The sequence below is a fragment of the Protomyctophum bolini genome (assembly GCF_963924005.1).
Source record: "Protomyctophum bolini genome assembly, chromosome: 21".
NCBI classification, from domain to species: domain Eukaryota; kingdom Metazoa; phylum Chordata; class Actinopteri; order Myctophiformes; family Myctophidae; genus Protomyctophum; species Protomyctophum bolini.
In genome coordinates this window covers 22831997-22847769 of record NC_137882.1, presented here as the reverse complement: position 1 = coordinate 22847769, position 15773 = coordinate 22831997, and positions in this window count along the sequence as shown.

The window sequence follows — 15773 nt, the reverse complement described above, 5'->3', positions numbered from 1 at the left end:
ACTGGAAGACGGAACGTCCATTGAACATGAGACCATAAGCAAAACCTTGAAGGAGGATAATACACTTGACAGCAGCTGGAAGATATAACACGCTGGCAATGATCTCACATACACTGAGGTTGAGTGTGAAGAAATCTGAGGCCATTGTCCCAGCTGGTCCGGTTAATACCAGCCACAGAACCCAGCTGTTGATGGGGACTCCCATGGCCAGGTTGATTGTTGTGCTGGTGATGAGTACAATGTCCTTGTTGCTGCAGATGGAGGACTCATTTGATGTGTTCATCTTCCTGGCAGCTTTGATTGGAGAGCGCTCTGTCTTCGTCACGATTCAGTAAAGTCTTTAAGACAAACGAACAAAGGACAGGAAAAGACAGAGAGAAAGAGAGAAAAAAGGACATAAGACACACTTTGATTAGCAAATCACCTCTGTAACATAATACATATCAAAACACCTAACATAATACTAATCAAAGCGCCATACTAGTAATCAAAATAACGAATACAAAATAATACTGATAAAAATAGGTATAATACTTGCAATCAGACCTTGACCTGTTGTGTCCTTTTCTCTGTAAGCTCTGCTGTCCACACATGCAACGTTACGTACCACCTGTTGAAGTGGCTGAAATGCAAAGTAGTTCTCATATTCTGACACGTCAGTCGATCAGTGTTCATCCATCATCAACGCAAATGTGGAAACTATCAAATTTCAGTCACGGCCATTACCATTAAAGCAAACTCATGATGAGGAGCTGAAATATCAGACTCATGTAGACTTATCGTTCTTATTGGAGAACAAATTAAATTCATTGAAACAGCGAATAATGTAGATAGATGTAATGCAAAAAAGAATTAGAAATGGAAAGTAGTATCCTATGGTTAGTGGTACTTTATACTTTAGGTATAAATATACAGTATATTCTATTATGACATCTTAAAAGGATTTGTGTGCTTATATTTTGTGAGAGACCATGTGGTTTCTGCCATCATTGTGTGGCGAGATTTGTCTGCATGTGACAATGGGACATTTAATTTTAATTTGGCTATAATTTTAAATTTGAAGAAAGATTGCCCATATACAATTGATTGATTGATTGGTTGATTGAAATAAAGTTATTATTATTATTATTATTATTATTATTATTACACTTATTACCAGTATTATTGTTATTATTATTATTAAGAAATAAAGATCTATAAGGGTCCAGTCCATTTGGTTAACAACTCTCCTACATTAAGCTGGGGACCACCTGGAACCCCCTCAAGGACAACTGGTGGTCCGAGGATCAATGGTTGAAAACAGGAGAGGACACAACATTATTTTGATATGAAAGCATTGCTAATGTATGTTAAGCCCTAACCCTGAGTCTGTCTCTGCCCAGATGGCCGATGTGTAGATTATGTAGTGGCATACGTTAGCACGGGGTGTGTCTCTGTGGAAAAGGCACTAGTGTAACATTTAACTGAATAAACGATTTATAAAAGGGAGGTTAGACAGAGGAAGACTGTCATAATACCAGTGTTTCTCGAACATTATTATGTGAAGGAATCCTCAAAATGAACAACAAAAATTTAAGGTTTTAAAAACGCTTATGTGTGAGTCCAACTTTAATGAAGCAACTGACTACATACATCAAACCTACAAGTGTGATAGTATTTTGATTCCCACTACGACAATAAACATTATTTACTGTATTGTTACAGTACATAAAAAAGTGGTTTACAAAACCAGATAAAATTACAGCAAAACAAGTCAAGGAATATAGCAGAGAGAAAAAAGAATACAAATAGACAATAACACGATTAATCGAACACCTACTAGCCATGACCTCTCACTGTAATTAATATAACGGAGGGTTACACTCTCTGTAACCCGGGTTCTCTGAGTGGAGAGACTGGCTCTCCACTACATATTATTCAATATGTACGGGAACTGACCGGACGGGGCAGTGTACATGGATATCTCTTTAAGACACATCCTCTATGGTGGCCCTGCGCAGATGCCAATCAGCGGGCTATTTAAGCCCCATCTGTGCAGAGCCACTTCGATTAACTTGATTGACACGAATTTCGGAGCGGCTCTTTTGTGGAGAGCCAGTCTCTCCACTCAGAGAACCCGGGTTACAGAGAGTGTAACCCTCCGTTCTCTATCGTGTTCGAGACTGGCTCTCCACTACATATTATTCAATATGTACGGGAACTCTCTAAGACACACCGCGAGGAAATAAGCAGACCAGCTGCCCCCGCGGCAGCCCGAAGCAGTTTACCCTGAATTCAATCAGAGCCTATAAGTGGTGAGTGCCCAGGCCGTAGCCATCCCTGGCGCCAGCTCACCAATGTGCTCCAAAACCCTTGGATAAGAATATGATGCTCGTGGCCTAGGTGCAAGACGCAACCTAGGCCCAGCTGGCCCAGCCAGACGCTGTGGCCAGTCAATAAAACTCGTGGCCTAGGTGCAAGACGCAACCTAGGCCCAGCTGGCCCCCAGACACTGAGGCCAGTCAACAAACTCGTGGTCTAGGTGCGAGCCGCCACCTAGGCCCAGCTGGCCCCCAGACCCTGAGGCCAGTCAACAAACTCGTGGCCTAGGTGCAAGACGCAACCTAGGCCCAGCTGGCCCCCAGACACTGAGGCCAGTCAACAACTCGTGGCCTAGGTGCGAGCCGCCACCTAGGCCCAGCTGGCCCAGCCAGACGCTGCGGCCAGTCAACAAAACTCGTGACCTAGGTGCGAGCCGCCCCTAGGCCCAGCTGGCCCTGACAGATAGTGAGGCCAGTCAACAACTCATAGACGCTAAGGCCAGTCCAAAGCTACTGCCTGGAGCCCAGTACACGCTCTGTGAACTGGGTGCTGGCTGCCACGTTCACACAGTAGAACCTTGTGAATGTGGAGGGCGTCGACCAAGATGCTGCTGTGCAAATCTCGGACAAGGTCGCGCCTCGCCACAGAGCCCATGAGGCCGCGAGGCCCCGAGTCGAGTGTGCCCGCACCCCTGACGGGGCTGGCTTGCCTGCCTGTCTATATGCCTCCCGGATGGTTTCCACTACCCAGTTAGAAAGCCTAGCCTTCGAGACCGGCTTCCCGAGGCAGTTCTGTCTATAACAGACGAACAGCTGGTCCGTTGTCCTGAGGTCCTGCGTCCGCTGATGGTACGTCCTCAGGGCCCTGAGGGGGCATAACAGAGCCTGCCCGCCCGATCCCCCTTCTCCTTGTGAGGGGTTGAGCGGGCGCAACTCAAGGGACTGACTGGCTCGAGACCCAGACCAAACCTTAGGGTGGAACGCAGGGTTCGGTCGCAATATCACCCCCGCCTCCTCGGGCAAGAAGTGGCAGCACTCCTCATGCACTGACAGGGCATGTAGCTCACCTATTCTTTTTGCGGATGCCATTGCCAGCAAAAATGCGGTCTTGCGGGAGAGCCATTCCAGCTCCACCGTTTCCAGGGGCTCGAACGGCCCGTGCCGCAAGGCCGTCAGTACCACCTCCAGATCCCAAGGGGGGGCTGTCGGCCTACCGTGCGAGGGATGAGACCTTGTGGCGCCTTTAAGGAACTGATTAATCAGGTTGCAACAACCGTCTGCCAGTTTACGGGGCCCAACCCGGTTCGCCTTTATGGCCGCCACCATGCCTCTCAAAGTCGTGGGAGACTTGCCTGCCTCCAACCTTTCCTGGAGAAACGAGAGGATGTCGCAAGCCCCACAAGAGAGGGGGTCCACCTGCCTCGCAGTGCACCATACTTGGAAATTTTCCCAGCGGTATGCGTACACCCTCCTTGTAGATGGAGCCCGGGCTTCCTGCAGAGTCCCAACCACCGATGGAGGCAACCCCATGGCTAGGAACTCGGCCCTCTCAGGGGCCAGGCCCAGAGCTTGAGTCCCTGGGGAAAGGGATGAGCCAATACTATGGCCTGCAGGTCTCTCTGTGCCTGCTGAGTGGCCTGCCGATACCCCTGGGTCATGGTGGAATACACCCAGGGGTCCGCCCCAATTGTCCCCCGGAACAATGTCTGTTCCAGGGGGCGGCGAGAGGGGGCTGAGCCCCCCCCACCGTCAGGAGCGAGCATGGGGCGCCCGGGGCCCTCTGCCCCGCCCCCGTGCACGCCTCTGGCCTCGGCCGGACCTGCCGCGCCGGAAGGAGTCCAACTGGCCCCTTAGGTCCCCTGGAGCGTCATAAGTCGGTCGGGGTGGCTCTGCCCGTGGGGTCGTGCCACGCTGGCTGCGGCCCTCCTGGATAGCCCCCGACACCTCCCTAGCACACTTGCGGGCCTCCTGGGCCTGCTGGAGCAAAGTCATGGCACTTGGCCCGAACATGGCCGATGGTACCACGGGTAGCTCCGTCAGACATTTCCTGTCAGCCGCTTCCAGCTTCGACTGTGACAGCCAGAGGTGGCGCCTTGCCACGCAGAGCGAGGCAAGCGCCCTGCCTGATGCCACCGCTTGCTCCTTCATTAATTTGGCCACAAGCGCCGACACCTGCTGCAGCTCAGCCGCGAGGTCGGGGCTTCCGCCGTCCAGCTGTCTGGCCAGACCGCGTTGGTACAGGGCTAGGATCGCTGTTGTGTTGGCCAGTTGACCCTGAACTGACAAGGCTCCGTGCACTTTGGTCAGCATGGTGTCCATGGCCTTGGTGTCCTTTGTGGCACCGGCTGGCTTCCCCAGAACTGAAGTGGCAGGGGCGATCAACGCCCCCAGGGCCTGATCCAAGGCCGGTGGTGGGCCACAGCCGATCCTCTCCCGGCCTTGCACATTCCCCAGTCGCTTAACTAGGCCTGACCAGCGATGGGCCTCCGTCGGCTTTTGGAACTGCTGGAGCACTAGGTCCTCCACATCTGGAAGTAACGGCACCGATAGGGGCTGGTCCCCCACTTCCTCGTCGAACCGGGAGGTTCTCTGTGTCCGCCCTGAGGGCAGCTCCACCCCCAAGGCCTGTGCGGCCCGAGCTATAAGCTCAAGAAGGGGGGAGGGGTACTGCTCTTGTTCCTGCTCCTCGTCCGCCTGTGCCTCCTCCCCCTCCTGCTGCCAGGGGGGGAGGTCTTCTTCCCCGAGATCATCGGGGTCATCCCCCAGAACATCAACATCCTCCTCCTCCGACCCAGCCTCCAGATGCACCTCCTCCTGGCCTACAATGGCAGCAGGGTGCTGTGGAGCCGGTGGGGCCGATATTGTGGCCGTAGGGCGCCGCAGGGTTATAAGACGCCGTAGAGCCGGAGGAGCCACCACTGTGGCTGCAGGACGCCCCGGGGTCGTCAGATCTAGCGGAGCTGGTGGGGCTGACGAAGCTGAGGCTGACGGCGGTTGCCTCTGCCGCTGGTTGCCAACGGCAGTCTTTAGCCGCTTGGCCCGAGGCTGCTGGGCTAAAATAGCCTCTGCCGGTACCAGAGAGAATGATCGAGCCCTGGCCTCCCTCACTCTAGCCGGCAGGATGAAACAGTTCATGCAAAATGCCGGGTCCAAACTGGCCGTGTGCGCATGGTCCAGACCCAAGCACAGCATGCACCTGTCATGGCCGTCCTCCATGGGCATTTTCACCGCACACACCGAACAGGTGTGCACTGGACTGGCCATGTTTATCTGTTTCCCCTATGTACCTAAATATATATAGCTGTGTGTTATAATCTACATATACGTATATTCATATACACATATATGTCCATATACTTATTTAATTATTATTTAAGTATATAGACATGTATTATAACTTCATATATTTAATCTATACATATACAATCTAACCGTATATATATAGACATATAATATGAATGTACAACTATTTATTTAGTACCTGGATAGGTATATAGATAAGTATCACAAGTATACTATCTATATATATATATAAGAGTGTGTTGTGTGTATAAACCCACTTATATAGACGGCCGGGCAGACTGTACGACGAGAGTGGGTGCAGTGTTGTATTTGCACTAGAACCCCTCCCCCCCGCCGCCGTGATGACGTCGACGCGGAAGTTGGAAGTTTGTTATTGTTTACCCTCTGCCGTGTGGTCTGACCGGGCCGCGGTGCAACGAACAGCGGCCGTAGATGGCCTCAGAGTACGCCGACTGGGTCAGCTCCTCTGGGTTCTACCCCGCCGATCGCCGCCGCGGTGTACAGCCGCGATGATAGACCCGGAGGTCTCACCGCTTCTGCAGCCAGGGAACCAAGGCTCCGCCAACGTGGTCGGCTTCGCACTTGGCTTTGGCCACACCGAACGCCGTCTCCTAGTTTCCCCCAACGTGGTCGGGTTTCACTAGGGAACGGACGCACGGACCGAACGCCGTCTCAAGGTTTCCCCCAACGTGGTCGGGTTTCGCCAGGGAGCGGACGCACGGACAAGCTGAGGCTTCCTCCACTGTCTAGCGGATTAGGCCTGCAGCTTGTTGCTGTTGCTGTTTTTTTCGATGGAGCTACGCGGCGCCCTGAGAGGAGTCGCGACGACCGGCTCTCTTCTTACCTAGGTAAGTGGACTGTGCCACGCAGCTGTTCTAATATAGTCTTTATGGATGCGTTTCCAAACTGCTGAGATAGCCTACGTAACGTCTGCTCTCGTGGAAATCAAAAGATCGAAGTGGCTCTGCACAGATGGGGCTTAAATAGCCCGCTGATTGGCATCTGCGCAGGGCCACCATAGAGGATGTGTCTTAAAGAGATATCCATGTACACTGCCCCGTCCGGTCAGTTCCCGTACATATTGAATAATATGTAGTGGAGAGCCAGTCTCGAACACGATAGAGAACTACAGATATAATTTCTGAGCATTCACTATTATGATAACAGTATACTATCTACGTTTAACAATTAACACAGGGCAGTTTGCCAGTCTTTTGGCAGAGGTACAGCAGTGGATGAACAAACCCAGCGGCCACACTAATGAACATAGATATATTCCAAAACATTGCGACATCTAACAAGAATCCTTGCATGATAAGAATGATAAATAAAATGAACCAAAGTAAGCAACTTCCCACAAATGACCCCATGCTCATGCAGATGATAATGAAGGCTCTCCTCTTCATGCTGTTGTCCCTCTCCCTCTCCCTCCCCGTCTCCCCTGGCATGGGCCGTTTCAGAGCCCAGAGAACGGCCAGGCTGCACAACAGCATCACTGACATGAAAAATAGACATTGCCCCAAATACACAAAATAAAATATCTTGAGAATACCCAACAATGCCAACATCATGTATAACAGTGTTATCCCAATAATGATCAGCCAGGCCATCACAGAGCAAGCCACCCTGTACCTGAGGGGTTTGTACTTGAGGAAGAGCACTGGGAGAACCACTGCCATGAACCTCTCTATGCAGATACAGCACTGGAAGACGGAACGTCCATTGAATATTAAAAAATGAGCAAAAACTTGAAGGGGGGAAATACACTTGACAACAGCTGGTAGATATAACATGCTGGCGATGATCTCACATACGCTCAGGTTGAGTGTGAAGAAATCTGAGGCCATTGTCCCAGCTGGTCCGGTTAATACCAGCCACAGAACCCAGCTGTTGATGGGGACTCCCATGGCCAGGTTGATTGTTGTGCTGGTGATGAGTACAATGTCCTTGTTGCTGCAGATGGAGGACTCATTTGATGTGTTCATCTTCCTGGCAGCTTTGATTGGAGAGCGCTCTGTCTTCGTCACGATTCAGTAAAGTCTTTAAGACAAACGAACAAAGGACAGGAAAAGACAGAGAGAAAGAGACAAAAAGGACATAAGACACACTTTGATTAAAAAATCACCTCTGTAACATAATACATATCAAAACACCTAACATAATACTAATCAAAGCGCCATACTAGTAATCAAAATAACGAATACAAAATAATACTGATAAAAATGGTAGGTATAATACTTGCAATCAGACCTTGACCTGTTGTGTCCTTTTCTCTGTGAGCTCTGCTGTCCACACATGCAACATTACGTACCACCTGTTGAAGTGGCTGAAATGCAAAGTAGTTCTCATATTCTGACACGTCAGTCGATCAGTGTTCATCCATCATCAACGCAAATGTGGAAACTATCAAATTTCAGTCAAGGCCATTACCATTAAAGCAAACTCATGATGAGGAGCTGAAATATCAGACTCATGTAGACTTATCGTTCTTATTGGAGAACAAATTAGATTATTTGACACAGCAAATAATGTAGATAGATGTAATGCAAAAAAATGTGGTACTTTATACTTTAGGTACCGTATAAATAAACAGTATATTCTATTATGACATCTTAAAAGGATTTGTGTGCTTATATTTTGTGAGAGACCATGTGGTTTCTGCCATCATTGTGTAGCGAGATTTTTCTGCATGTGACAATGGGACATTTAATTTTAATTAGGCTATAATTTAAAAAATTAAGAAAGATTGCCCATATACAATTGATTGATTGATTGATTGATTGATTGTCAACAGTGGATATGATGTCAGGCAGCTACACAGTGGGAATACAGATAAATAACTATTAATAGTGAATAAGGAGAATATATTCTATCACTTGTGAAATTTCACAGCATTTAGCCTAAGCAGGTCTCTGCTTCAGGAGGGGCGGTATACCAAGATATTGTTTTATGTTTATTTGGGTAAATGCCTATTTTTCATGTCAGTGATGCTGTTGTGCAGCCTGGCCGTTCTCAGGGTTCTGAAACAGCCCAGGCCAGGGGAGACGGGGAGGGAGAGGGAGAGGGACAACAGCATGAAGAGGAGAGCCTTCACTATCATCTGTCTGATCCAGGCCCGGATTGGACAATCTGGCAATTCCGTCAGATGCCAGAAGAGTTGGGCAGTCATGTGGCATGAGCCAAAAGAAAAATAAATAAAAACAGACAGTAGTGTCTTTGAGGCATCTTTGGGCCGGTGAAGACCAGAAATTCCAGGGCTGATTTTCGGTGCCGCAGTGTTATTTGTGTGAACTTTCTTAATTTATTTAGTGCATAATGTAAATTATAGTTGAGCATGGCCTTGTATTATAATAATTTAGTTGGAGCTGTGTGTATTCTCATGACTGTAGTCATGTGGGTTTGTTCAGCCTCTGCTGTACCTCTGCCTAAAGACTGGCAAACTGCCCTGCGTTAAACCTGTACTCCCACAGTGAACTCCCAAGAATGATATAGTGTCTGTAGTTATTCATTCAAGTATAGGGAGATGTCATGTTTTGCAGAAGGTGACCCGATTTAATGTTATGTATCGTCGTGAACGTTACGTATACTATTTTATTGTCTATTTTTAAGTGGTGCAACCACTTCTACATCCAGCTTTGTCCGTGTACCTGTGTACCTGTGTCTGAGCCTGAGTATGTTACTTATTTATACCAGAAGGGGGCGCCAGAAACAGAGAGAGGGGTAGTGCTGTGTCTCTAATGAGAGAGAGAGGGGGGGGGGGGGGGGGGGGGGGAATAGCACCACTTGGTTCACACAGGTGTGATTTTTCTAAGAATGTATCGCTTCATGCTTGTTCTGCCGTAATCTTTTTTTGTAAAGCAATTCGTTTAAAAAATGAATAATGTTGAGTTGCCAATGTAGCCCAGGTGAGATAGTGTCACTGACACATTACAGGACACAATATGTTCAGAACTCATCCGTTCACGTTCCCACCCTCCAGCATTGTTTGTCAAATGGGGACCAATGTCCGGGGTCACTGACTAATTACTAGAGTACTCGTTTCCTATATTTACATCAAAATAAGTTAAGACGGTTAAAACATTTGGGGAATAAAAGCAGCTTTATAAGGCGCTATATAGCAAGCAATTGAAAATGGCAAACTTTGATGTTGACCTACAGCCATGAAACTTCAATACACATCTGACCTCTGACCTTTAGATCTCCCAAGATGTTGATTGATATTAAAAAAAAAACTATATCTATCTCCTCCTGGGGGGTTTTGAGCAATCTGCACGAGACTTCTATACACAACACAAACTTGAAACTTTCTAAAGAAGATGATTAAGCCTGCAATTAATATTGCAGCTTTATGAAAATTCTTCTTCTGCCGCTAACTACATAAATTGAAGTTATGCCTCGCTGTAAAGGTGACTAATGTTTAAATGTTTGCATGTAATTTATGAGCAGGACAAAAAGCTAAATTAGACAAATCTACAGATATGATGGTGGTCTGTATCAAAACAGGACCACGTCACCACGGTGATAATATTACATTGCAGCTTATAAGAACACACTTGTTGAACATTAAAAAAACCACACACTGATGAAGGCTGGATAGCCCAAAACATCTGTGAGATGTGAGTCATGAATGGAATATTAAAAACAAGTGAATGGATTTATGAGTGGCCCTTCATTTCACGTTCAACCAGTGGTGGAAAAAGTACTCAATTGTTTTACTTAAGTAAAAGTACCAATACTGCAATTTAGAAGTTCTTCGTTACAAGTAAAAGTACGGAATTGAAAATGTACTTTAGTAAAAGTGCAAAAGTATCAGCATCAAAATGTACTTAAAGTAGTAAAAGTAAAAGTACTCACATTGCAGAACGTCCCACTTCACAAGTTCAAAATGTGTACAAAGTCTATTGAAAATAGCAGATCTACAAGCTCACAATGCGTATTGACACACTATAGGCCTACCTATGACGGGAAAAAAAACATCTTCTGTGAACTGAAGCTTATTTTAATGTATTAAGCTGTCTTTAATTGACAGGACATTTTAATGATAACATTCAGATCAATTCAGTTATCACTATAATCCATCCTCCGTCTGGCTTCTCCTCTTCCCTCATGGTCGTCTGATTTGTGTCCATTGGGTCCATTGGGTCAGCGCTGGACCACTTTGTTCATCTATTTGTACACAAAGACAATTAAAAGTGTTTTAGATACCTTTGAAGCGCAATAAAGAATAATTAATACATCTACATATATATAGACACACTAGACTTCGAATAAGTGAGCTGCACCTCAGCTGGAAGAAACAGTGATGGAAAAAGTACTCACATTCAAAAGTGCAACATATCAAAATATTTTGGAAATAGCAGATCTACAAACGCATTGTCACCTTGTAGATCTGCAAGGAAAGTAAATCGTAACTAAAGTTTTCAAATAATTGTAATGGGAGTAAAATTATAATATATGCCTTTGGGAGTTCATACATCATCACACATCACATTCCGTGCTCAGCCAATCGAATCATCGCTATGGGGTACACACAAACATACACAAAGCTGGGCATGCCCCTCAAAACTTCCTCAAGGGTGCACTGAAGTACAGTTGATTAAATGTACTTACACCACTGACTGCAGCTCAGGAGGAGCACTGATTATACTTTGTCGTACAATGCTGCCGTCTGTCGTGCACTGAACATAGCTGATCTACAAGCTCACAGCCCTTTGCAGGTGCAACGTCATATTTGGAAGGGAACTATAGACTAGCTCTGTGTGATTGTTATACTGTCGTTATTCACTGATATGTTCTGTTTGTGCAGGTTTAACCATTTGTGTGATAGCTATAACATTGTACTAGCTTGATAGTCATTGTCATTGTGACTATCAATATTTATATTGAAGTACTACTTGTTATGGCTGATTCATACTCCTATTTTACCCTGTTTCGGCGCTGTAGTGCCGAAATGATTTCGGCTCGTCAGAAATGTTCAGTAGGACCGAAGAGAAGACTTTAGGACGGTACCCGCCCCCCCGAACCTCAAATGACGTCACATTGTAGGCTCTACAGAGCCAAACCGACTTTTATTCGGCTCTTAAAGGGGGTGTCAGTGATTTCAGTCAAAAACCCTTAGGTTTCGTTTTTGCCTTGGGACAAAAGCTTTCATCCAATCAGGATAGAGAACAAAAAGGAAACCTAAGGTTTTTTGACCCCCAGGGGTTAACTGGGGACAGGGAGGAACTCCTTATATGGTCAGCACACTCTATAGTAGAGAGGATTATCACAACAAAACAAAAAAATAAGTGATATTTGAATTAAGTGAAATCACTGACTCTACCTTTAAATAGGAGTATGAATCGGCCCTTAGTCATTGGTTGTTACTGGCCTACCAGCATGTGCACTTAAGCCTCTCCAGCTGATCCAAAATGCCGCAGCTCGCTTGGTCTTCAACCAGCCAAAATTCTCACATGTCTCCTCCCTGCCCCGCTCCCTCCACTGGCTCCCGGTCGCTGACCGCACAGAATACAAAACTCTGATGCTGGCATTCAAAGCAACCAAAGGTATGGCTCCCCCATATCTTGCAAGTATGATTGAACCCTACAAACCCTCCCGTGCACTCAGATCAGCCAACGCAGGGAAGCTGGAAGTAGCCTCACTAAAAACGCCGGGACAGCGCTCCACACGTCCCAAACTCTTCTCCCTTCTGGCTCCAAAACTGTGGAATGCACTTCCCATTGCAGTCAGAACTGCAGCATCACTCCCAATCTTCCGCCGTAGTCTGAAAACCCACCTTTTCAGACTCCATCATGGCCCATAGCACTTACCCTACCCCCTTAGATAGCATTTCTGTAGACTTAGATAGCATTTGATACAGACTTATAGCATGTTATGTAGACAGCACTAGAATTGCATTGTATATAGTCATAGCACGCCATAGTACATATGTATATAGTAGTAGTATATATGTATAGTTTATATGTATAGTTTCATTATATAGATATTCCACTGTTACTTTCTTAGCTTACGCATGTTTCATGATAAATGCTTTTATGTGATGTATTCCCATGCTTTTGTTCTTGCTTAATGTAAATCGCTCTGGATTAAGAGCGTCTGCTAAATGCCTAAATTGTAAATTGTAAAATTGAACAGCAGAACATATTGACTCACCACGATGAGGAGCTCCACCAGGTCCTCCTGCAGAGAACCGGACGAAGAGTTGGAGTTACACAGAGACCATTCATGTGTCTAGCCTGTATGTCATGTTATGTTGTAGTTCTGTGTATATTTGAAGTACTAGTTGTACCAGTATTAGTTCATTCATGTGTGTACATACCATCTTGGCAGCTTCTAACACAGCGCCGGATCGACCCACTCGACCCACTTGCACATCAACAATAGATAAGCTTTGAATGTAAAGTAAAACAATTATGTTTAATGATTTGTCGAACTGACAAAAGTCCACAGCAAAGAGATGGGTGATTGGTTGGATAGACTGTGCAGAAGCAGAATTAGAGTTGAGTATAAAAATCCAAACACCAATTTAATTATGACTTCCAAATAAAAAAGAATGTGGTTAATTAAATTACCAATGCCGAATGCCTCTGTACCAGTGTTGTTTTCGTCGACTAAAACTAAAACGAAAAATGTCCGTCGACTACCTTTTTCCACTGACGAAAACTAAATGGAAACTAAATGAAAGCTAAGCTATGATGACTAAAACTAAGACTAAATATACTGACAATTTCGTCAACAAATAAAAACTAGACAAAAATGTTAGGAAGGGACTTGTGGACAAGAGATCCAGTATAAGTCATTTTACAGACAACGCGTGAGCTCGTAGATCGGCTATTTTCAGCTAGTGTAAAAACAGTCATTATGACGGCATCAAGGCCCGCCAAAATACATTTTAGTCGACTAAATTACCTGTAGATTTAGTCGACTAAAATCTTATGACATTTAGTCGACTAAAACTATACATCTATTCAAGAGACAAAGACTACAACTAAAATAGAAATGTGCTGCCAAAAACAACACTGCTCTGTACATACCTGCATAACTTTCTGCGTCATCTGGGTTGGGTAACAGGTCAAACGGTTGGTCGTCGGTCGAGTCGACCAACTCAGGGTCAGACAGAACAGCCAGAGCCAGCATGGAGATCATGGCGATCAGAAAACACAGCTTCATCTGGTAACAGACATGAAGAACATTGAATTTCGCAGAAATTTCGCAAAGAATCGACAGAAAACTGTTTTGAATTTGTCATGCTGTTTGATAAAATAGTAGTAGTAGTAGTAGTAGTAGTAGCCTAGTAGTAGTAGTATGACTAGTAGTGGTGGTGGTGGTGGTGGTGGTGTTCTGTATGCCAAACAACTATGGTTTGCTAAAGTATAACAACATTATATTAAATCACATTAAACAGAAAATGGACTCACCGTTTCAAAGTTGTTGTCCTGTTGGCTCGTTGCTTCTGAGATTAATCTAAATCAGAACCTACAGTATATGGCAATAGAATGAGGAGTTGGACTTATATGCACTCAAACACACAACTCAAATGTGACCGTACGATGATGATATGGTCACTGATAATGTGAGTCATAATGAGTCATAAAGCTTTGATATAGTAGAAAACGTGATGTTCTCCAACGTAGATTAGATGTCTGCTTCAACAGTTGCACAAAAAGCGGACACACACACACACACACACACACACACACACACACACAATAAAACTTTGTGCATAATAGTCCCAGGCAGGCAGGTGAGCATGGGGGGGGGGGGGGTCATCAATTTAACTGTACACAGACAAAACGTGTCTGTGGCAAAGTCTTTGGTCTTGTCTGTAGCAAATTTATTTTCTTTTTGATCATAAGACCCAATTATACTGAATGTCAAGTCTCCAGGTTTCCTTCAGAACATGTATGACACTGATTTACTCTATGGCACATTAGGAGTCCAACTAGTACCGGTACTAGTTGTTCTCAACGGGTCCTTTTGGCTCCACATGTCCATGGAAAAAAAGCAATTTTGACAAAAGATGTCCACCACAAGCCAGCATGGGGATGACCCCTGCAGGTATGACATAATTTAGCAGCATAATTAATCAGACACTATAGACATAGGTGTCACTTCTGTTACTTCAGCAGCAAAGCACCACTTACACAAACGTAAAAGTAATGCCGTGTGTGGAGGCCTGTGTTTACGAGACAGCCCGCACGAGTTACAGTACGATTGAAAAAAACCCCACTGCCAGTCAGATTGAAAAAGGTGGACTCGGTTTCACTGTCGGAGCTAAAAAAACAAACACTTGTCAAACACAGTGTCAGTGAAATCATCCAAAACATATATTGATATAATACTGATGGCATGAGTTTGTACAAAAGTGTGCTCCTCGCAGTGCAGATATCCACCAGGCCAGGATGCCGACTCAGGCCTACCCTCAGCACTCAGGACATAAAGACACTGCAGGGAAATTAATGTGCATTTGGACTGAACACTGGGGTTGTGGAGTGAACCAGAGGGAGAATGTGCTGTTTAGGTGAAACTTTCTAACAAACCATTTCAGAGAGCATATACCGTGTGCACACTGCACAACTAATGGTTTTTAGTAAGTGCTAAGAGTGAATCATTTGGAATTGTAGGAGTTGAGGCATTACATTTTGTTTGACTCGGTTCCAGAGATAATAGCCTGTGTTGGGACCACAGAAAAAGTGCCTTGAAAATTAATTTCGTTCCCGTGTCATGGGCACTACTCATTCAATGCATTTTTGCATAGATAATACCTACCCTTCTGGACTTTGGGTTAAAAGTTCTACTCATAATATCCTGCAGTATTTTGTCACAAGCCAGAAATGTAAATAGAAGTATATAACCAAAAATCGAAAATCTTGTGCTGCTGTTTTTGCTTTTAAAATCTGTCATGTCGATTTTGGAAACACAAAATCTTTCTCAGATGTCAAAAATACATATACCTAACATCTGAAACAAGTATTGGTGCCTTAGTTTACTATTGTGTGATTCTAGATCATGACATGCATCAAATTAAAGTGATTGGCACCTAGCACAATGAAACATACACTGTGACCTTGACCTTCGGGGTCACCATGGCAGCCAAATCAAATATACAAATGCAAAGCTACAAATGCAAACATGTTACTTATCATTACAATTGTGTGTGTCTGGAACCCT